At 46.6% G+C, this 16,894-nt stretch overlaps 33 non-coding genes across 33 annotated transcripts; all 33 read left to right on the top strand.

Moving 5' to 3' along the window:
- Window positions 1-161: 161 nt before the first annotated feature.
- Window positions 162-250, top strand: trnay-gua (transfer RNA tyrosine (anticodon GUA)). The gene is given in 2 exon segments: window positions 162-198; window positions 215-250. It is a non-coding gene; the product is annotated as a tRNA-Tyr (tRNA).
- Window positions 251-628: 378 nt separating this feature from the next.
- Window positions 629-717, top strand: trnay-gua (transfer RNA tyrosine (anticodon GUA)). The gene is given in 2 exon segments: window positions 629-665; window positions 682-717. It is a non-coding gene; the product is annotated as a tRNA-Tyr (tRNA).
- A 378-nt stretch (window positions 718-1,095) lies between these two features.
- Window positions 1,096-1,184, top strand: trnay-gua (transfer RNA tyrosine (anticodon GUA)). The gene is given in 2 exon segments: window positions 1,096-1,132; window positions 1,149-1,184. It is a non-coding gene; the product is annotated as a tRNA-Tyr (tRNA).
- An 845-nt stretch (window positions 1,185-2,029) lies between these two features.
- trnay-gua (transfer RNA tyrosine (anticodon GUA)) lies at window positions 2,030-2,118 on the top strand. The gene is given in 2 exon segments: window positions 2,030-2,066; window positions 2,083-2,118. It is a non-coding gene; the product is annotated as a tRNA-Tyr (tRNA).
- Window positions 2,119-2,496: 378 nt separating this feature from the next.
- Window positions 2,497-2,585, top strand: trnay-gua (transfer RNA tyrosine (anticodon GUA)). The gene is given in 2 exon segments: window positions 2,497-2,533; window positions 2,550-2,585. It is a non-coding gene; the product is annotated as a tRNA-Tyr (tRNA).
- Window positions 2,586-2,963: 378 nt separating this feature from the next.
- On the top strand, window positions 2,964-3,052 carry trnay-gua (transfer RNA tyrosine (anticodon GUA)). The gene is given in 2 exon segments: window positions 2,964-3,000; window positions 3,017-3,052. It is a non-coding gene; the product is annotated as a tRNA-Tyr (tRNA).
- A 378-nt stretch (window positions 3,053-3,430) lies between these two features.
- Window positions 3,431-3,519, top strand: trnay-gua (transfer RNA tyrosine (anticodon GUA)). Its single transcript is given in 2 exon segments — window positions 3,431-3,467; window positions 3,484-3,519. It is a non-coding gene; the product is annotated as a tRNA-Tyr (tRNA).
- A 378-nt stretch (window positions 3,520-3,897) lies between these two features.
- On the top strand, window positions 3,898-3,986 carry trnay-gua (transfer RNA tyrosine (anticodon GUA)). The gene is given in 2 exon segments: window positions 3,898-3,934; window positions 3,951-3,986. It is a non-coding gene; the product is annotated as a tRNA-Tyr (tRNA).
- Window positions 3,987-4,364: 378 nt separating this feature from the next.
- trnay-gua (transfer RNA tyrosine (anticodon GUA)) lies at window positions 4,365-4,453 on the top strand. Its single transcript is given in 2 exon segments — window positions 4,365-4,401; window positions 4,418-4,453. It is a non-coding gene; the product is annotated as a tRNA-Tyr (tRNA).
- A 378-nt stretch (window positions 4,454-4,831) lies between these two features.
- Window positions 4,832-4,920, top strand: trnay-gua (transfer RNA tyrosine (anticodon GUA)). The gene is given in 2 exon segments: window positions 4,832-4,868; window positions 4,885-4,920. It is a non-coding gene; the product is annotated as a tRNA-Tyr (tRNA).
- Window positions 4,921-5,298: 378 nt separating this feature from the next.
- Window positions 5,299-5,387, top strand: trnay-gua (transfer RNA tyrosine (anticodon GUA)). The gene is given in 2 exon segments: window positions 5,299-5,335; window positions 5,352-5,387. It is a non-coding gene; the product is annotated as a tRNA-Tyr (tRNA).
- A 378-nt stretch (window positions 5,388-5,765) lies between these two features.
- Window positions 5,766-5,854, top strand: trnay-gua (transfer RNA tyrosine (anticodon GUA)). The gene is given in 2 exon segments: window positions 5,766-5,802; window positions 5,819-5,854. It is a non-coding gene; the product is annotated as a tRNA-Tyr (tRNA).
- A 378-nt stretch (window positions 5,855-6,232) lies between these two features.
- Window positions 6,233-6,321, top strand: trnay-gua (transfer RNA tyrosine (anticodon GUA)). The gene is given in 2 exon segments: window positions 6,233-6,269; window positions 6,286-6,321. It is a non-coding gene; the product is annotated as a tRNA-Tyr (tRNA).
- A 378-nt stretch (window positions 6,322-6,699) lies between these two features.
- On the top strand, window positions 6,700-6,788 carry trnay-gua (transfer RNA tyrosine (anticodon GUA)). Its single transcript is given in 2 exon segments — window positions 6,700-6,736; window positions 6,753-6,788. It is a non-coding gene; the product is annotated as a tRNA-Tyr (tRNA).
- A 378-nt stretch (window positions 6,789-7,166) lies between these two features.
- On the top strand, window positions 7,167-7,255 carry trnay-gua (transfer RNA tyrosine (anticodon GUA)). Its single transcript is given in 2 exon segments — window positions 7,167-7,203; window positions 7,220-7,255. It is a non-coding gene; the product is annotated as a tRNA-Tyr (tRNA).
- A 378-nt stretch (window positions 7,256-7,633) lies between these two features.
- trnay-gua (transfer RNA tyrosine (anticodon GUA)) lies at window positions 7,634-7,722 on the top strand. Its single transcript is given in 2 exon segments — window positions 7,634-7,670; window positions 7,687-7,722. It is a non-coding gene; the product is annotated as a tRNA-Tyr (tRNA).
- Window positions 7,723-8,100: 378 nt separating this feature from the next.
- Window positions 8,101-8,189, top strand: trnay-gua (transfer RNA tyrosine (anticodon GUA)). The gene is given in 2 exon segments: window positions 8,101-8,137; window positions 8,154-8,189. It is a non-coding gene; the product is annotated as a tRNA-Tyr (tRNA).
- A 378-nt stretch (window positions 8,190-8,567) lies between these two features.
- Window positions 8,568-8,656, top strand: trnay-gua (transfer RNA tyrosine (anticodon GUA)). Its single transcript is given in 2 exon segments — window positions 8,568-8,604; window positions 8,621-8,656. It is a non-coding gene; the product is annotated as a tRNA-Tyr (tRNA).
- A 378-nt stretch (window positions 8,657-9,034) lies between these two features.
- trnay-gua (transfer RNA tyrosine (anticodon GUA)) lies at window positions 9,035-9,123 on the top strand. The gene is given in 2 exon segments: window positions 9,035-9,071; window positions 9,088-9,123. It is a non-coding gene; the product is annotated as a tRNA-Tyr (tRNA).
- A 378-nt stretch (window positions 9,124-9,501) lies between these two features.
- On the top strand, window positions 9,502-9,590 carry trnay-gua (transfer RNA tyrosine (anticodon GUA)). Its single transcript is given in 2 exon segments — window positions 9,502-9,538; window positions 9,555-9,590. It is a non-coding gene; the product is annotated as a tRNA-Tyr (tRNA).
- Window positions 9,591-9,968: 378 nt separating this feature from the next.
- On the top strand, window positions 9,969-10,057 carry trnay-gua (transfer RNA tyrosine (anticodon GUA)). The gene is given in 2 exon segments: window positions 9,969-10,005; window positions 10,022-10,057. It is a non-coding gene; the product is annotated as a tRNA-Tyr (tRNA).
- Window positions 10,058-10,435: 378 nt separating this feature from the next.
- trnay-gua (transfer RNA tyrosine (anticodon GUA)) lies at window positions 10,436-10,524 on the top strand. The gene is given in 2 exon segments: window positions 10,436-10,472; window positions 10,489-10,524. It is a non-coding gene; the product is annotated as a tRNA-Tyr (tRNA).
- Window positions 10,525-10,902: 378 nt separating this feature from the next.
- On the top strand, window positions 10,903-10,991 carry trnay-gua (transfer RNA tyrosine (anticodon GUA)). Its single transcript is given in 2 exon segments — window positions 10,903-10,939; window positions 10,956-10,991. It is a non-coding gene; the product is annotated as a tRNA-Tyr (tRNA).
- Window positions 10,992-11,369: 378 nt separating this feature from the next.
- Window positions 11,370-11,458, top strand: trnay-gua (transfer RNA tyrosine (anticodon GUA)). Its single transcript is given in 2 exon segments — window positions 11,370-11,406; window positions 11,423-11,458. It is a non-coding gene; the product is annotated as a tRNA-Tyr (tRNA).
- Window positions 11,459-11,836: 378 nt separating this feature from the next.
- Window positions 11,837-11,925, top strand: trnay-gua (transfer RNA tyrosine (anticodon GUA)). The gene is given in 2 exon segments: window positions 11,837-11,873; window positions 11,890-11,925. It is a non-coding gene; the product is annotated as a tRNA-Tyr (tRNA).
- A 378-nt stretch (window positions 11,926-12,303) lies between these two features.
- On the top strand, window positions 12,304-12,392 carry trnay-gua (transfer RNA tyrosine (anticodon GUA)). Its single transcript is given in 2 exon segments — window positions 12,304-12,340; window positions 12,357-12,392. It is a non-coding gene; the product is annotated as a tRNA-Tyr (tRNA).
- A 372-nt stretch (window positions 12,393-12,764) lies between these two features.
- trnay-gua (transfer RNA tyrosine (anticodon GUA)) lies at window positions 12,765-12,853 on the top strand. Its single transcript is given in 2 exon segments — window positions 12,765-12,801; window positions 12,818-12,853. It is a non-coding gene; the product is annotated as a tRNA-Tyr (tRNA).
- Window positions 12,854-13,231: 378 nt separating this feature from the next.
- Window positions 13,232-13,320, top strand: trnay-gua (transfer RNA tyrosine (anticodon GUA)). The gene is given in 2 exon segments: window positions 13,232-13,268; window positions 13,285-13,320. It is a non-coding gene; the product is annotated as a tRNA-Tyr (tRNA).
- A 378-nt stretch (window positions 13,321-13,698) lies between these two features.
- Window positions 13,699-13,787, top strand: trnay-gua (transfer RNA tyrosine (anticodon GUA)). The gene is given in 2 exon segments: window positions 13,699-13,735; window positions 13,752-13,787. It is a non-coding gene; the product is annotated as a tRNA-Tyr (tRNA).
- Window positions 13,788-14,634: 847 nt separating this feature from the next.
- On the top strand, window positions 14,635-14,723 carry trnay-gua (transfer RNA tyrosine (anticodon GUA)). The gene is given in 2 exon segments: window positions 14,635-14,671; window positions 14,688-14,723. It is a non-coding gene; the product is annotated as a tRNA-Tyr (tRNA).
- Window positions 14,724-15,568: 845 nt separating this feature from the next.
- On the top strand, window positions 15,569-15,657 carry trnay-gua (transfer RNA tyrosine (anticodon GUA)). The gene is given in 2 exon segments: window positions 15,569-15,605; window positions 15,622-15,657. It is a non-coding gene; the product is annotated as a tRNA-Tyr (tRNA).
- A 378-nt stretch (window positions 15,658-16,035) lies between these two features.
- trnay-gua (transfer RNA tyrosine (anticodon GUA)) lies at window positions 16,036-16,124 on the top strand. Its single transcript is given in 2 exon segments — window positions 16,036-16,072; window positions 16,089-16,124. It is a non-coding gene; the product is annotated as a tRNA-Tyr (tRNA).
- A 378-nt stretch (window positions 16,125-16,502) lies between these two features.
- Window positions 16,503-16,591, top strand: trnay-gua (transfer RNA tyrosine (anticodon GUA)). Its single transcript is given in 2 exon segments — window positions 16,503-16,539; window positions 16,556-16,591. It is a non-coding gene; the product is annotated as a tRNA-Tyr (tRNA).
- Window positions 16,592-16,894: the final 303 nt, after the last annotated feature.

Raw genomic sequence — 16,894 nt, 5'->3', positions numbered from 1 at the left:
CACCCGTATGCACAGTATTTTCTGAGAATCTACATTCAGAGATCTGCTGAATGACAAAATGCTAGTTCTCTTTCGTCTTCGTCTTTTAATGATGACATGAATATTTATTTTGGACTGAAGTGCACACGTTTCCGTACGGCTTGATTTTGAACTGTAGTCATCCTTCGGTAGCTCAGTTGGTAGAGCGGAGGACTGTAGTGGGGTGAACATCGTCATCCTTAGGTCGCTGGTTCGAATCCGGCTCGAAGGACTACGTCAGTTTTGCCAGCTTGCTGGCGCAGAGACTTGTGCTCCGGTTTCTTCCCACCCTTCGTGAAGATGATCCCTTTCCGAAGAATTACTGACTCAAATGGTTCCCTTGGTATGTGTGTCAGTGAGAGCGCGTGCTTCTCCAGTAATAATACAGTGAATGTACTGCAGACTAGCGACTGTTCCTTTTCTGCCTAGAACCCCAGGTTCGAATCCCTCACCCGTATGCACAGTATTTTCTGAGAATCTACATTCAGAGATCTGCTGAATGACAAAATGCTAGTTCTCTTTCGTCTTCGTCTTTTAATGATGACATGAATATTTATTTTGGACTGAAGTGCACACGTTTCCGTACGGCTTGATTTTGAACGGTAGTCATCCTTCGGTAGCTCAGTTGGTAGAGCGGAGGACTGTAGTGGGGTGAACATCGTCATCCTTAGGTCGCTGGTTCGAATCCGGCTCGAAGGACTACGTCTGTCTTGCCAGCTTGCTGGCGCAGAGACTTGTGCTCCGGTTTCTTCCCACCCTTCGTGAAGATGATCCCTTTCCGAAGAATTACTGACTCAAATGGTTCCCTTGGTATGTGTGTCAGTGAGAGCGCGTGCTTCTCCAGTAATAATACAGTGAATGTACTGCAGACTAGCAACTGCTCCTTTTCTGCCTAGAACCCCAGGTTCGAATCCCTCACCCGTATGCACAGTATTTTCTGAGAATCTACATTCAGAGATCTGCTGAATGACAAAGTGCTAGTTCTCTTTCGTCTTCGTCTTTTAATGATGACATGAATATTTATTTTGGACTGAAGTGCACACGTTTCCGTACGGCTTGATTTTGAACTGTAGTCATCCTTCGGTAGCTCAGTTGGTAGAGCGGAGGACTGTAGTGGGGTGAACATCGTCATCCTTAGGTCGCTGGTTCGAATCCGGCTCGAAGGACTACGTCAGTTTTGCCAGCTTGCTGGCGCAGAGACTTGTGCTCCGGTTTCTTCCCACCCTTCGTGAAGATGATCCCTTTCCGAAGAATTACTGACTCAAATGGTTCCCTTGGTATGTGTGTCAGTGAGAGCGCGTGCTTCTCCAGTAATAATACAGTGAATGTACTGCAGACTTGCGACTGCTCCTTTTCTGCCTAGAACCCCAGGTTCGAATCCCTCACCCGTATGCACAGTATTTTCTGAGAATCTACATTCAGAGATCTGCTGAATGACAAAATGCTAGTTCTCTTTCGTCTTCGTCTTTTAATGATGACATGAATATTTATTTTGGACTGAAGTGCACACGTTTCCGTACGGCTTGATGTCGAACTGTAGTCATCCTTCGGTAGCTCAGCTGGTAGAGCGGAGGACTGTAGTGGGGTGAACATCGTCATCCTTAGGTCGGTGGTTCGAATCCGGCTCGAAGGACTACGTCAGTTTTGCCAGCTTGCTGGCGCAGAGACTTGTGCTCCGGTTTCTTCCCACCCTTCGTGAAGATGATCCCTTTCCGAAGAATTACTGACTCAAATGGTTCCCTTGGTATGTGTGTCAGTGAGAGCGCGTGCTTCTCCAGTAATAATACAGTGAATGTATTGCAGACTTGCCACTGTTCCTTTTCTGCCTAGAACCCCAGGTTCGAATCCCTCACCCGTATGCACAGTATTTTCTGAGAATCTACATTCAGAGATCTGCTGAATGACAAAGTGCTAGTTCTCTTTCGTCTTCGTCTTTTAATGATGACATGAATATTTATTTTGGACTGAAGTGCACACGTTTCCGTACGGCTTGATTTTGAACTGTAGTCATCCTTCGGTAGCTCAGTTGGTAGAGCGGAGGACTGTAGTGGGGTGAACATCGTCATCCTTAGGTCGCTGGTTCGAATCCGGCTCGAAGGACTACGTCAGTTTTGCCAGCTTGCTGGCGCAGAGACTTGTGCTCCGGTTTCTTCCCACCCTTCGTGAAGATGATCCCTTTCCGAAGAATTACTGACTCAAATGGTTCCCTTAGTATGTGTGTCAGTGAGAGCGCGTGCTTCTCCAGTAATAATACAGTGAATGTACTGCAGACTAGCAACTGTTCCTTTTCTGCCTAGAACCCCAGGTTCGAATCCCTCACCCGTATGCACAGTATTTTCTGAGAATCTACATTCAGAGATCTGCTGAATGACAAAATGCTAGTTCTCTTTCGTCTTCGTCTTTTAATGATGACATGAATATTTATTTTGGACTGAAGTGCACACGTTTCCGTACGGCTTGATTTTGAACTGTAGTCATCCTTCGGTAGCTCAGTTGGTAGAGCGGAGGACTGTAGTGGGGTGAACATCGTCATCCTTAGGTCGCTGGTTCGAATCCGGCTCGAAGGACTACGTCAGTTTTGCCAGCTTGCTGGCGCAGAGACTTGTGCTCCGGTTTCTTCCCACCCTTCGTGAAGATGATCCCTTTCCGAAGAATTACTGACTCAAATGGTTCCCTTGGTATGTGTGTCAGTGAGAGCGCGTGCTTCTCCAGAAATAATACAGTGAATGTACTGCAGACTAGCAACTGTTCCTTTTCTGCCTAGAACCCCAGGTTCGAATCCCTCACCCGTATGCACAGTATTTTCTGAGAATCTACATTCAGAGATCTGCTGAATGACAAAATGCTAGTTCTCTTTCGTCTTCGTCTTTTAATGATGACATGAATATTTATTTTGGACTGAAGTGCACACGTTTCCGTACGGCTTGATTTTGAACGGTAGTCATCCTTCGGTAGCTCAGTTGGTAGAGCGGAGGACTGTAGTGGGGTGAACATCGTCATCCTTAGGTCGCTGGTTCGAATCCGGCTCGAAGGACTACGTCAGTTTTGCCAGCTTGCTGGCGCAGAGACTTGTGCTCCGGTTTCTTCCCACCCTTCGTGAAGATGATCCCTTTCCGAAGAATTACTGACTCAAATGGTTCCCTTGGTATGTGTGTCAGTGAGAGCGCGTGCTTCTCCAGTAATAATACAGTGAATGTACTGCAGACTAGCGACTGTTCCTTTTCTGCCTAGAACCCCAGGTTCGAATCCCTCACCCGTATGCACAGTATTTTCTGAGAATCTACATTCAGAGATCTGCTGAATGACAAAATGCTAGTTCTCTTTCGTCTTCGTCTTTTAATGATGACATGAATATTTATTTTGGACTGAAGTGCACACGTTTCCATACGGCTTGATTTCGAGCTGTAGTCATCCTTCGGTAGCTCAGTTGGTAGAGCGGAGGACTGTAGTGGGGTGAACATCGTCATCCTTAGGTCGCTGGTTCGAATCCGGCTCGAAGGACTACGTCAGTTTTGCCAGCTTGCTGGCGCAGAGACTTGTGCTCCGGTTTCTTCCCACCCTTCGTGAAGATGATCCCTTTCCGAAGAATTACTGACTCAAATGGTTCCCTTGGTATGTGTGTCAGTGAGAGCGCGTGCTTCTCCAGTAATAATACAGTGAATGTACTGCAGACTTGCGACTGCTCCTTTTCTGCCTAGAACCCCAGGTTCGAATCCCTCACCCGTATGCACAGTATTTTCTGAGAATCTACATTCAGAGATCTGCTGAATGACAAAATGCTAGTTCTCTTTCGTCTTCGTCTTTTAATGATGACATGAATATTTATTTTGGACTGAAGTGCACACGTTTCCGTACGGCTTGATTTTGAACTGTAGTCATCCTTCGGTAGCTCAGTTGGTAGAGCGGAGGACTGTAGTGGGGTGAACATCGTCATCCTTAGGTCGCTGGTTCGAATCCGGCTCGAAGGACTACGTCAGTTTTGCCAGCTTGCTGGCGCAGAGACTTGTGCTCCGGTTTCTTCCCACCCTTCGTGAAGATGATCCCTTTCCGAAGAATTACTGACTCAAATGGTTCCCTTGGTATGTGTGTCAGTGAGAGCGCGTGCTTCTCCAGTAATAATACAGTGAATGTACTGCAGACTAGCGACTGTTCCTTTTCTGCCTAGAACCCCAGGTTCGAATCCCTCACCCGTATGCACAGTATTTTCTGAGAATCTACATTCAGAGATCTGCTGAATGACAAAATGCTAGTTCTCTTTCGTCTTCGTCTTTTAATGATGACATGAATATTTATTTTGGACTGAAGTGCACACGTTTCCGTACGGCTTGATTTTGAACTGTAGTCATCCTTCGGTAGCTCAGTTGGTAGAGCGGAGGACTGTAGTGGGGTGAACATCGTCATCCTTAGGTCGCTGGTTCGAATCCGGCTCGAAGGACTACGTCAGTTTTGCCAGCTTGCTGGCGCAGAGACTTGTGCTCCGGTTTCTTCCCACCCTTCGTGAAGATGATCCCTTTCCGAAGAATTACTGACTCAAATGGTTCCCTTGGTATGTGTGTCAGTGAGAGCGCGTGCTTCTCCAGTAATAATACAGTGAATGTACTGCAGACTAGCGACTGTTCCTTTTCTGCCTAGAACCCCAGGTTCGAATCCCTCACCCGTATGCACAGTATTTTCTGAGAATCTACATTCAGAGATCTGCTGAATGACAAAATGCTAGTTCTCTTTCGTCTTCGTCTTTTAATGATGACATGAATATTTATTTTGGACTGAAGTGCACACGTTTCCGTACGGCTTGATTTTGAACTGTAGTCATCCTTCGGTAGCTCAGTTGGTAGAGCGGAGGACTGTAGTGGGGTGAACATCGTCATCCTTAGGTCGCTGGTTCGAATCCGGCTCGAAGGACTACGTCAGTTTTGCCAGCTTGCTGGCGCAGAGACTTGTGCTCCGGTTTCTTCCCACCCTTCGTGAAGATGATCCCTTTCCGAAGAATTACTGACTCAAATGGTTCCCTTGGTATGTGTGTCAGTGAGAGCGCGTGCTTCTCCAGTAATAATACAGTGAATGTACTGCAGACTAGCAACTGTTCCTTTTCTGCCTAGAACCCCAGGTTCGAATCCCTCACCCGTATGCACAGTATTTTCTGAGAATCTACATTCAGAGATCTGCTGAATGACAAAATGCTAGTTCTCTTTCGTCTTCGTCTTTTAATGATGACATGAATATTTATTTTGGACTGAAGTGCACACGTTTCCGTACGGCTTGATTTTGAACTGTAGTCATCCTTCGGTAGCTCAGTTGGTAGAGCGGAGGACTGTAGTGGGGTGAACATCGTCATCCTTAGGTCGCTGGTTCGAATCCGGCTCGAAGGACTACGTCAGTTTTGCCAGCTTGCTGGCGCAGAGACTTGTGCTCCGGTTTCTTCCCACCCTTCGTGAAGATGATCCCTTTCCGAAGAATTACTGACTCAAATGGTTCCCTTGGTATGTGTGTCAGTGAGAGCGCGTGCTTCTCCAGTAATAATACAGTGAATGTACTGCAGACTAGCAACTGTTCCTTTTCTGCCTAGAACCCCAGGTTCGAATCCCTCACCCGTATGCACAGTATTTTCTGAGAATCTACATTCAGAGATCTGCTGAATGACAAAATGCTAGTTCTCTTTCGTCTTCGTCTTTTAATGATGACATGAATATTTATTTTGGACTGAAGTGCACACGTTTCCGTACGGCTTGATTTTGAACTGTAGTCATCCTTCGGTAGCTCAGTTGGTAGAGCGGAGGACTGTAGTGGGGTGAACATCGTCATCCTTAGGTCGCTGGTTCGAATCCGGCTCGAAGGACTACGTCAGTTTTGCCAGCTTGCTGGCGCAGAGACTTGTGCTCCGGTTTCTTCCCACCCTTCGTGAAGATGATCCCTTTCCGAAGAATTACTGACTCAAATGGTTCCCTTGGTATGTGTGTCAGTGAGAGCGCGTGCTTCTCCAGTAATAATACAGTGAATGTACTGCAGACTAGCGACTGTTCCTTTGCTGCCTAGAACCCCAGGTTCGAATCCCTCACCCGTATGCACAGTATTTTCTGAGAATCTACATTCAGAGATCTGCTGAATGACAAAGTGCTAGTTCTCTTTCGTCTTCGTCTTTTAATGATGACATGAATATTTATTTTGGACTGAAGTGCACACGTTTCCGTACGGCTTGATTTTGAACTGTAGTCATCCTTCGGTAGCTCAGTTGGTAGAGCGGAGGACTGTAGTGGGGTGAACATCGTCATCCTTAGGTCGCTGGTTCGAATCCGGCTCGAAGGACTACGTCAGTTTTGCCAGCTTGCTGGCGCAGAGACTTGTGCTCCGGTTTCTTCCCACCCTTCGTGAAGATGATCCCTTTCCGAAGAATTACTGACTCAAATGGTTCCCTTGGTATGTGTGTCAGTGAGAGCGCGTGCTTCTCCAGTAATAATACAGTGAATGTACTGCAGACTAGCAACTGTTCCTTTTCTGCCTAGAACCCCAGGTTCGAATCCCTCACCCGTATGCACAGTATTTTCTGAGAATCTACATTCAGAGATCTGCTGAATGACAAAATGCTAGTTCTCTTTCGTCTTCGTCTTTTAATGATGACATGAATATTTATTTTGGACTGAAGTGCACACGTTTCCGTACGGCTTGATTTTGAACTGTAGTCATCCTTCGGTAGCTCAGTTGGTAGAGCGGAGGACTGTAGTGGGGTGAACATCGTCATCCTTAGGTCGCTGGTTCGAATCCGGCTCGAAGGACTACGTCAGTTTTGCCAGCTTGCTGGCGCAGAGACTTGTGCTCCGGTTTCTTCCCACCCTTCGTGAAGATGATCCCTTTCCGAAGAATTACTGACTCAAATGGTTCCCTTGGTATGTGTGTCAGTGAGAGCGCGTGCTTCTCCAGTAATAATACAGTGAATGTACTGCAGACTAGCAACTGTTCCTTTGCTGCCTAGAACCCCAGGTTCGAATCCCTCACCCGTATGCACAGTATTTTCTGAGAATCTACATTCAGAGATCTGCTGAATGACAAAATGCTAGTTCTCTTTCGTCTTCGTCTTTTAATGATGACATGAATATTTATTTTGGACTGAAGTGCACACGTTTCCGTACGGCTTGATTTTGAACTGTAGTCATCCTTCGGTAGCTCAGTTGGTAGAGCGGAGGACTGTAGTGGGGTGAACATCGTCATCCTTAGGTCGCTGGTTCGAATCCGGCTCGAAGGACTACGTCAGTTTTGCCAGCTTGCTGGCGCAGAGACTTGTGCTCCGGTTTCTTCCCACCCTTCGTGAAGATGATCCCTTTCCGAAGAATTACTGACTCAAATGGTTCCCTTGGTATGTGTGTCAGTGAGAGCGCGTGCTTCTCCAGTAATAATACAGTGAATGTACTGCAGACTAGCAACTGTTCCTTTTCTGCCTAGAACCCCAGGTTCGAATCCCTCACCCGTATGCACAGTATTTTCTGAGAATCTACATTCAGAGATCTGCTGAATGACAAAGTGCTAGTTCTCTTTCGTCTTCGTCTTTTAATGATGACATGAATATTTATTTTGGACTGAAGTGCACACGTTTCCGTACGGCTTGATTTTGAACTGTAGTCATCCTTCGGTAGCTCAGTTGGTAGAGCGGAGGACTGTAGTGGGGTGAACATCGTCATCCTTAGGTCGCTGGTTCGAATCCGGCTCGAAGGACTACGTCAGTTTTGCCAGCTTGCTGGCGCAGAGACTTGTGCTCCGGTTTCTTCCCACCCTTCGTGAAGATGATCCCTTTCCGAAGAATTACTGACTCAAATGGTTCCCTTGGTATGTGTGTCAGTGAGAGCGCGTGCTTCTCCAGTAATAATACAGTGAATGTACTGCAGACTAGCAACTGTTCCTTTTCTGCCTAGAACCCCAGGTTCGAATCCCTCACCCGTATGCACAGTATTTTCTGAGAATCTACATTCAGAGATCTGCTGAATGACAAAGTGCTAGTTCTCTTTCGTCTTCGTCTTTTAATGATGACATGAATATTTATTTTGGACTGAAGTGCACACGTTTCCGTACGGCTTGATTTTGAACTGTAGTCATCCTTCGGTAGCTCAGTTGGTAGAGCGGAGGACTGTAGTGGGGTGAACATCGTCATCCTTAGGTCGCTGGTTCGAATCCGGCTCGAAGGACTACGTCAGTTTTGCCAGCTTGCTGGCGCAGAGACTTGTGCTCCGGTTTCTTCCCACCCTTCGTGAAGATGATCCCTTTCCGAAGAATTACTGACTCAAATGGTTCCCTTGGTATGTGTGTCAGTGAGAGCGCGTGCTTCTCCAGTAATAATACAGTGAATGTACTGCAGACTAGCAACTGTTCCTTTTCTGCCTAGAACCCCAGGTTCGAATCCCTCACCCGTATGCACAGTATTTTCTGAGAATCTACATTCAGAGATCTGCTGAATGACAAAATGCTAGTTCTCTTTCGTCTTCGTCTTTTAATGATGACATGAATATTTATTTTGGACTGAAGTGCACACGTTTCCGTACGGCTTGATTTTGAACTGTAGTCATCCTTCGGTAGCTCAGTTGGTAGAGCGGAGGACTGTAGTGGGGTGAACATCGTCATCCTTAGGTCGCTGGTTCGAATCCGGCTCGAAGGACTACGTCAGTTTTGCCAGCTTGCTGGCGCAGAGACTTGTGCTCCGGTTTCTTCCCACCCTTCGTGAAGATGATCCCTTTCCGAAGAATTACTGACTCAAATGGTTCCCTTGGTATGTGTGTCAGTGAGAGCGCGTGCTTCTCCAGTAATAATACAGTGAATGTACTGCAGACTAGCAACTGTTCCTTTTCTGCCTAGAACCCCAGGTTCGAATCCCTCACCCGTATGCACAGTATTTTCTGAGAATCTACATTCAGAGATCTGCTGAATGACAAAGTGCTAGTTCTCTTTCGTCTTCGTCTTTTAATGATGACATGAATATTTATTTTGGACTGAAGTGCACACGTTTCCGTACGGCTTGATTTTGAACTGTAGTCATCCTTCGGTAGCTCAGTTGGTAGAGCGGAGGACTGTAGTAGGGTGAACATCGTCATCCTTAGGTCGCTGGTTCGAATCCGGCTCGAAGGACTACGTCAGTTTTGCCAGCTTGCTGGCGCAGAGACTTGTGCTCCGGTTTCTTCCCACCCTTCGTGAAGATGATCCCTTTCCGAAGAATTACTGACTCAAATGGTTCCCTTGGTATGTGTGTCAGTGAGAGCGCGTGCTTCTCCAGTAATAATACAGTGAATGTACTGCAGACTAGCAACTGTTCCTTTTCTGCCTAGAACCCCAGGTTCGAATCCCTCACCCGTATGCACAGTATTTTCTGAGAATCTACATTCAGAGATCTGCTGAATGACAAAGTGCTAGTTCTCTTTCGTCTTCGTCTTTTAATGATGACATGAATATTTATTTTGGACTGAAGTGCACACGTTTCCGTACGGCTTGATTTTGAACTGTAGTCATCCTTCGGTAGCTCAGTTGGTAGAGCGGAGGACTGTAGTGGGGTGAACATCGTCATCCTTAGGTCGCTGGTTCGAATCCGGCTCGAAGGACTACGTCTGTCTTGCCAGCTTGCTGGCGCAGAGACTTGTGCTCCGGTTTCTTCCCACCCTTCGTGAAGATGATCCCTTTCCGAAGAATTACTGACTCAAATGGTTCCCTTGGTATGTGTGTCAGTGAGAGCGCGTGCTTCTCCAGTAATAATACAGTGAATGTACTGCAGACTTGCGACTGCTCCTTTTCTGCCTAGAACCCCAGGTTCGAATCCCTCACCCGTATGCACAGTATTTTCTGAGAATCTACATTCAGAGATCTGCTGAATGACAAAATGCTAGTTCTCTTTCGTCTTCGTCTTTTAATGATGACATGAATATTTATTTTGGACTGAAGTGCACACGTTTCCGTACGGCTTGATTTCGAGCTGTAGTCATCCTTCGGTAGCTCAGTTGGTAGAGCGGAGGACTGTAGTGGGGTGAACATCGTCATCCTTAGGTCGCTGGTTCGAATCCGGCTCGAAGGACTACGTCAGTTTTGCCAGCTTGCTGGCGCAGAGACTTGTGCTCCGGTTTCTTCCCACCCTTCGTGAAGATGATCCCTTTCCGAAGAATTACTGACTCAAATGGTTCCCTTGGTATGTGTGTCAGTGAGAGCGCGTGCTTCTCCAGTAATAATACAGTGAATGTACTGCAGACTAGCAACTGTTCCTTTTCTGCCTAGAACCCCAGGTTCGAATCCCTCACCCGTATGCACAGTATTTTCTGAGAATCTACATTCAGAGATCTGCTGAATGACAAAATGCTAGTTCTCTTTCGTCTTCGTCTTTTAATGATGACATGAATATTTATTTTGGACTGAAGTGCACACGTTTCCGTACGGCTTGATTTTGAACTGTAGTCATCCTTCGGTAGCTCAGTTGGTAGAGCGGAGGACTGTAGTGGGGTGAACATCGTCATCCTTAGGTCGCTGGTTCGAATCCGGCTCGAAGGACTACGTCAGTTTTGCCAGCTTGCTGGCGCAGAGACTTGTGCTCCGGTTTCTTCCCACCCTTCGTGAAGATGATCCCTTTCCGAAGAATTACTGACTCAAATGGTTCCCTTGGTATGTGTGTCAGTGAGAGCGCGTGCTTCTCCAGAAATGATACAGTGAATGTACTGCAGACTAGCAACTTTTCCTTTTCTGCCTAGAACCCCAGGTTCGAATCCCTCACCCGTATGCACAGTATTTTCTGAGAATCTACATTCAGAGATCTGCTGAATGACAAAGTGCTAGTTCTCTTTCGTCTTCGTCTTTTAATGATGACATGAATATTTATTTTGGACTGAAGTGCACACGTTTCCGTACGGCTTGATTTTGAACTGTAGTCATCCTTCGGTAGCTCAGTTGGTAGAGCGGAGGACTGTAGTGGGGTGAACATCGTCATCCTTAGGTCGCTGGTTCGAATCCGGCTCGAAGGACTACGTCAGTTTTGCCAGCTTGCTGGCGCAGAGACTTGTGCTCCGGTTTCTTCCCACCCTTCGTGAAGATGATCCCTTTCCGAAGAATTACTGACTCAAATGGTTCCCTTAGTATGTGTGTCAGTGAGAGCGCGTGCTTCTCCAGAAATGATACAGTGAATGTACTGCAGACTAGCAACTGTTCCTTTTCTGCCTAGAACCCCAGGTTCGAATCCCTCACCCGTATGCACAGTATTTTCTGAGAATCTACATTCAGAGATCTGCTGAATGACAAAGTGCTAGTTCTCTTTCGTCTTCGTCTTTTAATGATGACATGAATATTTATTTTGGACTGAAGTGCACACGTTTCCGTACGGCTTGATTTTGAACTGTAGTCATCCTTCGGTAGCTCAGTTGGTAGAGCGGAGGACTGTAGTGGGGTGAACATCGTCATCCTTAGGTCGCTGGTTCGAATCCGGCTCGAAGGACTACGTCAGTTTTGCCAGCTTGCTGGCGCAGAGACTTGTGCTCCGGTTTCTTCCCACCCTTCGTGAAGATGATCCCTTTCCGAAGAATTACTGACTCAAATGGTTCCCTTGGTATGTGTGTCAGTGAGAGCGCGTGCTTCTCCAGTAATGATACAGTGAATGTACTGCAGACTAGCAACTGTTCCTTTTCTGCCTAGAACCCCAGGTTCGAATCCCTCACCCGTATGCACAGTATTTTCTGAGAATCTACATTCAGAGATCTGCTGAATGACAAAATGCTAGTTCTCTTTCGTCTTCGTCTTTTAATGATGACATGAATATTTATTTTGGACTGAAGTGCACACGTTTCCGTACGGCTTGATTTCGAACTGTAGTCATCCTTCGGTAGCTCAGTTGGTAGAGCGGAGGACTGTAGTGGGGTGAACATCGTCATCCTTAGGTCGCTGGTTCGAATCCGGCTCGAAGGACTACGTCAGTTTTGCCAGCTTGCTGGCGCAGAGACTTGTGCTCCGGTTTCTTCCCACCCTTCGTGAAGATGATCCCTTTCCGAAGAATTACTGACTCAAATGGTTCCCTTAGTATGTGTGTCAGTGAGAGCGCGTGCTTCTCCAGTAATAATACAGTGAATGTACTGCAGACTAGCAACTGTTCCTTTTCTGCCTAGAACCCCAGGTTCGAATCCCTCACCCGTATGCACAGTATTTTCTGAGAATCTACATTCAGAGATCTGCTGAATGACAAAATGCTAGTTCTCTTTCGTCTTCGTCTTTTAATGATGACATGAATATTTATTTTGGACTGAAGTGCACACGTTTCCGTACGGCTTGATTTTGAACTGTAGTCATCCTTCGGTAGCTCAGTTGGTAGAGCGGAGGACTGTAGTGGGGTGAACATCGTCATCCTTAGGTCGCTGGTTCGAATCCGGCTCGAAGGACTACGTCAGTTTTGCCAGCTTGCTGGCGCAGAGACTTGTGCTCCGGTTTCTTCCCACCCTTCGTGAAGATGATCCCTTTCCGAAGAATTACTGACTCAAATGGTTCCCTTGGTATGTGTGTCAGTGAGAGCGCGTGCTTCTCCAGTAATAATACAGTGAATGTACTGCAGACTAGCGACTGTTCCTTTTCTGCCTTGAACCCCAGGTTCGAATCCCTCACCCGTATGCACAGTATTTTCTGAGAATCTACATTCAGAGATCTGCTGAATGACAAAATGCTAGTTCTCTTTCGTCTTTTAATGATGACATGAATATTTATTTTGGACTGAAGTGCACACGTTTCCGTACGGCTTGATTTTGAACTGTAGTCATCCTTCGGTAGCTCAGTTGGTAGAGCGGAGGACTGTAGTGGGGTGAACATCGTCATCCTTAGGTCGCTGGTTCGAATCCGGCTCGAAGGACTACGTCTGTCTTGCCAGCTTGCTGGCGCAGAGACTTGTGCTCCGGTTTCTTCCTACCCTTCGTGAAGATGATCCCTTTCCGAAGAATTACTGACTCAAATGGTTCCCTTGGTATGTGTGTCAGTGAGAGCGCGTGCTTCTCCAGCTAATAATACAGTGAATGTACTGCAGACTAGCAACTGTTCCTTTTCTGCCTAGAACCCCAGGTTCGAATCCCTCACCCGTATGCACAGTATTTTCTGAGAATCTACATTCAGAGATCTGCTGAATGACAAAATGCTAGTTCTCTTTCGTCTCGTCTTTTAATGATGACATGAATATTTATTTTGGACTGAAGTGCACACGTTTCCGTACGGCTTGATTTTGAACTGTAGTCATCCTTCGGTAGCTCAGTTGGTAGAGCGGAGGACTGTAGTGGGGTGAACATCGTCATCCTTAGGTCGCTGGTTCGAATCCGGCTCGAAGGACTACGTCAGTTTTGCCAGCTTGCTGGCGCAGAGACTTGTGCTCCGGTTTCTTCCCACCCTTCGTGAAGATGATCCCTTTCCGAAGAATTACTGACTCAAATGGTTCCCTTGGTATGTGTGTCAGTGAGAGCGCGTGCTTCTCCAGTAATAATACAGTGAATGTACTGCAGACTAGCAACTGTTCCTTTGCTGCCTAGAACCCCAGGTTCGAATCCCTCACCCGTATGCACAGTATTTTCTGAGAATCTACATTCAGAGATCTGCTGAATGACAAAGTGCTAGTTCTCTTTCGTCTTCGTCTTTTAATGATGACATGAATATTTATTTTGGACTGAAGTGCACACGTTTCCGTACGGCTTGATTTTGAACTGTAGTCATCCTTCGGTAGCTCAGTTGGTAGAGCGGAGGACTGTAGTGGGGTGAACATCGTCATCCTTAGGTCGCTGGTTCGAATCCGGCTCGAAGGACTACGTCAGTTTTGCCAGCTTGCTGGCGCAGAGACTTGTGCTCCGGTTTCTTCCCACCCTTCGTGAAGATGATCCCTTCCCGAAGAATTACTGACTCAAATGGTTCCCTTGGTATGTGTGTCAGTGAGAGCGCGTGCTTCTCCAGTAATGATACAGTGAATGTACTGCAGACTAGCAACTGTTCCTTTGCTGCCTAGAACCCCAGGTTCGAATCCCTCACCCGTATGCACAGTATTTTCTGAGAATCTACATTCAGAGATCTGCTGAATGACAAAGTGCTAGTTCTCTTTCGTCTTCGTCTTTTAATGATGACATGAATATTTATTTTGGACTGAAGTGCACACGTTTCCGTACGGCTTGATTTTGAACTGTAGTCATCCTTCGGTAGCTCAATTGGTAGAGCGGAGGACTGTAGTGGGGTGAACATCGTCATCCTTAGGTCGCTGGTTCGAATCCGGCTCGAAGGACTACGTCAGTTTTGCCAGCTTGCTGGCGCAGAGACTTGTGCTCCGGTTTCTTCCCACCCTTCGTGAAGATGATCCCTTTCCGAAGAATTACTGACTCAAATGGTTCCCTTGGTATGTGTGTCAGTGAGAGCGCGTGCTTCTCCAGTAATAATACAGTGAATGTACTGCAGACTTGCGAACTGCTTCCTTTTCTGCCTAGAACCCCAGGTTCGAATCCCTCACCCGTATGCACAGTATTTTCTGAGAATCTACATTCAGAGATCTGCTGAATGACAAAATGCTAGTTCTCTTTCGTCTTCGTCTTTTAATGATGACATGAATATTTATTTTGGACTGAAGTGCACACGTTTCCGTACGGCTTGATTTTGAACTGTAGTCATCCTTCGGTAGCTCAGTTGGTAGAGCGGAGGACTGTAGTGGGGTGAACATCGTCATCCTTAGGTCGCTGGTTCGAATCCGGCTCGAAGGACTACGTCAATTTTGCCAGCTTGCTGGCGCAGAGACTTGTGCTCCGGTTTCTTCCCACCCTTCGTGAAGATGATCCCTTTCCGAAGAATTACTGACTCAAATGGTTCCCTTGGTATGTGTGTCAGTGAGAGCGCGTGCTTCTCCAGTAATAATACAGTGAATGTACTGCAGACTAGCGACTGTTCCTTTTCTGCCTAGAACCCCAGGTTCGAATCCCTCACCCGTATGCACAGTATTTTCTGAGAATCTACATTCAGAGATCTGCTGAATGACAAAATGCTAGTTCTCTTTCGTCTTCGTCTTTTAATGATGACATGAATATTTATTTTGGACTGAAGTGCACACGTTTCCGTACGGCTTGATTTTGAACTGTAGTCATCCTTCGGTAGCTCAGTTGGTAGAGCGGAGGACTGTAGTGGGGTGAACATCGTCACCCTTAGGTCGCTGGTTCGAATCCGGCTCGAAGGACTACGTCAGTTTTGCCAGCTTGCTGGCGCAGAGACTTGTGCTCCGGTTTCTTCCCACCCTTCGTGAAGATGATCCCTTTCCGAAGAATTACTGACTCAAATGGTTCCCTTGGTATGTGTGTCAGTGAGAGCGCGTGCTTCTCCAGTAATAATACAGTGAATGTACTGCAGACTTGCGACTGCTCCTTTTCTGCCTAGAACCCCAGGTTCGAATCCCTCACCCGTATGCACAGTATTTTCTGAGAATCTACATTCAGAGATCTGCTGAATGACAAAATGCTAGTTCTCTTTCGTCTTCGTCTTTTAATGATGACATGAATATTTATTTTGGACTGAAGTGCACACGTTTCCGTACGGCTTGATTTTGAACTGTAGTCATCCTTCGGTAGCTCAGTTGGTAGAGCGGAGGACTGTAGTGGGGTGAACATCGTCATCCTTAGGTCGCTGGTTCGAATCCGGCTCGAAGGACTACGTCAGTTTTGCCAGCTTGCTGGCGCAGAGACTTGTGCTCCGGTTTCTTCCCACCCTTCGTGAAGATGATCCCTTTCCGAAGAATTACTGACTCAAATGGTTCCCTTGGTATGTGTGTCAGTGAGAGCGCGTGCTTCTCCAGCAATAATACAGTGAATGTACTGCAGACTAGCAACTGTTCCTTTTCTGCCTAGAACCCCAGGTTCGAATCCCTCACCCGTATGCACAGTATTTTCTGAGAATCTACATTCAGAGATCTGCTGAATGACAAAATGCTAGTTCTCTTTCGTCTTCGTCTTTTAATGATGACATGAATATTTATTTTGGACTGAAGTGCACACGTTTCCGTACGGCTTGATTTTGAACTGTAGTCATCCTTCGGTAGCTCAGTTGGTAGAGCGGAGGACTGTAGTGGGGTGAACATCGTCATCCTTAGGTCGCTGGTTCGAATCCGGCTCGAAGGACTACGTCAGTTTTGCCAGCTTGCTGGCGCAGAGACTTGTGCTCCGGTTTCTTCCCACCCTTCGTGAAGATGATCCCTTTCCGAAGAATTACTGACTCAAATGGTTCCCTTGGTATGTGTGTCAGTGAGAGCGCGTGCTTCTCCAGTAATAATACAGTGAATGTACTGCAGACTAGCAACTGTTCCTTTGCTGCCTAGAACCCCAGGTTCGAATCCCTCACCCGTATGCACAGTATTTTCTGAGAATCTACATTCAGAGATCTGCTGAATGACAAAGTGCTAGTTCTCTTTCGTCTTCGTCTTTTAATGATGACATGAATATTTATTTTGGACTGAAGTGCACACGTTTCCGTACGGCTTGATTTTGAACTGTAGTCATCCTTCGGTAGCTCAGTTGGTAGAGCGGAGGACTGTAGTGGGGTGAACATCGTCATCCTTAGGTCGCTGGTTCGAATCCGGCTCGAAGGACTACGTCAGTTTTGCCAGCTTGCTGGCGCAGAGACTTGTGCTCCGGTTTCTTCCCACCCTTCGTGAAGATGATCCCTTTCCGAAGAATTACTGACTCAAATGGTTCCCTTGGTAAAATCTGCTAAATGTCGAATGTATTGTCTTCTTCGTTAAAATTTTTCTCCGTTGCGAACATCTACATGCCATGGGCGCCCTTTTTGGTGTAATTAATGTAGACAAATACTTTCACCTCGATTAAAAATGTCAAAACCGCCACCTGTAACTCACGGAGCCACTTCATGGTTTCACACTGATTTACATTTC

Source organism: Scleropages formosus, chromosome 9 (genome assembly GCF_900964775.1).
Source record: "Scleropages formosus chromosome 9, fSclFor1.1, whole genome shotgun sequence".
In the NCBI taxonomy this organism is placed as follows: domain Eukaryota; kingdom Metazoa; phylum Chordata; class Actinopteri; order Osteoglossiformes; family Osteoglossidae; genus Scleropages; species Scleropages formosus.
The sequence above is the reverse complement of the archived record's forward strand: the minus strand, read 5'-3'. Positions and strand labels throughout refer to the sequence as shown.